The sequence below is a fragment of the Lepus europaeus genome, chromosome 15 (assembly GCF_033115175.1).
Source record: "Lepus europaeus isolate LE1 chromosome 15, mLepTim1.pri, whole genome shotgun sequence".
Classification (NCBI taxonomy): domain Eukaryota; kingdom Metazoa; phylum Chordata; class Mammalia; order Lagomorpha; family Leporidae; genus Lepus; species Lepus europaeus.
In genome coordinates, this window is record NC_084841.1 from 34,011,142 (window position 1) to 34,014,211 (window position 3,070).

Genomic DNA, 3,070 nt, shown 5'->3' on the forward strand with positions numbered 1-3,070 from the left:
CTAGTTGAATTGATTTTATTGAACTAAGTTTTCAGCTCCAAAGTTTTGGTTTTGTTCTCTTTAATGACTTATATTTCTTTACTGAATTTCCATTTCATATCATTTCTCTAAACTTTTATCTGTGTTCTCTTGCATCTCATTGAGTTTCCTTGGTATTATTTTTGAAATCCTTTTCTGGCATTTCATAGACTTCTTTCAGATTGGGTTCTGTTTCTGGAGAATTTTGTGTTCTTCTGGAGGTGTCATCCTTCCTTCATGTGTCCCGAGATTGATGTCTGCACCTCTGGCATAACTGTTACACCTTATTCTTAGAGCATGGGTCTTGCAGTAAAAGAGTTTTATTTAGATGAAATGCATGGTGTCACTTGGGATTGCTGATCTGGCTTTGGTTTTAGGTAAGCCCAGAAATGTAACCTCTGATAGCTTTTTTTTCAGTGATGATCAGTGTCAGAAAAGCCTGTAAGAGCCATGATTGTCTAGTCTGCAACAGTCTGTGGAGGGGTAGTATAACTTTAAAGTGCACTTTAATGGAACCAGCGCTATGACACAGTGGCTAAGCCTCTGCCTAGGTTACCGGCATTCCATATGGGTGCCAGTTCTATCCTGGAAGCTCCTCTTCCAATCCAGCTCTCTGCTGTGGCCTGGGAAAGCAGTGGAAGATGGCCCAGGTGCTTGGGCCCCTGCTCCCGCATGGGACACCCAGGGTAAGCTCCTGGTTCCTGGCTTCAAATGGACACAGCTTCAGCCATTGTGGCCATTTGGGGAGTGGACCAGCAGATGGAAGACCTTTCTCTCTGTCTCCCTCTCTGTAACCCTACCTCTCAAATAATGTACACTTTAAGATTTTACTTACTTAACTTCCAAAAGTATGCCTTTAGTCCCCAGAGTTGAGTGTCAGTCAGACTAGGATTTTTCATGGCTACAGCAATGTGCTGTGGGACACAGAGAGGGCTGTACACTTCTCCTAACAAGCATGAGTGATACTGGGGTTGATGGCACCAGTAGCTATGGCCCTCAGATTAGATGATGTGGATAGGACTTTCCCCATGTCCTGTTGTGTGCTCATGACTAACGCTGTGGCTTATAGCACCAAGAACTCGAGGCCCAGACCTGGGAGATGTTAAGAGAAATTTCCCCCAGTCCAACAGTGTGAATAGAGGTTACACTGGGGATTGTACACTGGTAGATATGGGTCTAGAGAACTGAAATGCAAGTAGATTCTTCCTTAGGTCCTGCAAGATGTGTTCCAATGAACACTGAAAAATGCATTACTAGGCACTGTCCTGGAGCTGTAGAATACAGTGGGGTCCTTACCCAGGTCTCACAGGGTGAATGACAATTATTCCAGGGATTGCAGACCAGCAGTCACCAGCCTGAAACTGAAGAATGTATGTAGAACCCTCTAGATCCCACAGGTGAGTTTGAGTTATCCTAGGGGTTATAGTACCAGCAATGACAGCCCCAGAGTTGCAGGGTACAGAGGGGGCCTTCCCCCAACTACCTGAAGACATGCAAGAATGATGTTGGCACTTGTGCTGTGGCCCCACACCATCCTGTGATGAGAGCTGCAGAAGTGGCATCTCCCATCTGGTCCTTTGGGATTATGTATGAGCTGCTACTAGTGACTAGTCCCAGGAAGCCACAGCGATCTTCCCTAGATAGCACAGAGCAAACAAGTGTAGCTCCAGGGCTTGTGCCCAGAATGCCGTTGGCTGCAGGATTCCATTGGATACAGAATTCTGTTGCCTGCTGTATGCCTTGGAAAGTGTCCTTGTCTCCTGAGACTTCTGGTAGTGATAAGGCCTGCTTGCATTCTCGTAGGACAGGTGGAGTTTACTAACTTCTCTGCCTCAGTTTGTATTGTGTTTGTTCCTCTCTCTACTGGCTTTCAGAACTGTCATGCTGTTTGCAGATCTTGTCATTTCCTTACTGAAGTGGTTCCCTCAGTCTCTTTGTTTCTAATATTTTATATATAGACCATCTTTTACAGCAAGATGGTGCTCTCCAGCCAGGGAGCGATGGTAGGAGTGGCAGGTGGTAGCAGTGTGCTTTGTTTCTATCTCTCTGCTGATTTTTGGAGTCTCTGTGCCATTTGCAATTCTTGTCACTTCTCTATTGAAGTGTTCCTTTTGGCATTCTCCTTAGTTCTAACATTTTAGTACCTTTTTCCTGGCAAAATGGTGTCTGCTGCCAGGGTGCCCAGGTCAACAGTATTTTTAAGCAGATCTTCTGGTCTTGTCATTTTGCCCACATATTAATACATTTTCTGATGAGGTCAAGTCATGAGGTTGCCTTGATTGGAGGTTGTGGAGCAAAAGCTCAAAATGATTTCTCCTGGTATTGCTAAAAATACAACTGATACCTACAAAATGTGGTTCATTTGGCAGCTGAGGTTCCTAGAATGTGTTAGTGAATTATTTTTAACATATTCTTTTTCTGAACTAGACATAGGATCCATACCTATGGGTAGATTGATCTGTTTGTGCTATGTTCTTGACAAAATGCAAAAAAATTTTCCTAAAGATTAGATAATAATATGAGATAAATGAGTGCTCAATTGTATGTACAGGACAGTTTTAATGACAAGTTCCATTTACTATAAAGGAAAAGAATTTACATTTATGCCCAAATTAACTTTTATAAGCCTGTTCAGCTCTGCAACCAACTCAGATGTCCTTGGAACATTTTTGCTTCTCCTTGATACTATAGGTGACGATGAGGTCGTTTCACAATTGCTTATTTTCTGAAAAACACAGCTGGCACTGTTTGGTTAGCTAGATTTCCTGAGTAACCAGAACATTTCAATTGACCCCTTCACAACAGATTGAATCTATGGAATATCCTTCCACAATAAAACCTCTCTAATCAAATGACTACAATAGCCATTGAGTGGTATGCTCCTTATTCTGAGCCAGGATTATTCTATTTCATGTCCTTTCAATAATTCTATTATCTCACTGAAACTTGAAAGTTCAGATTTTCTCATTGGGTATAAATGATGGTTGATTTTTGTTCTTTACCCACTGCTTAACAAGAGTTTTGCATTATTTGTAGCAGATGTCCTTTTGTG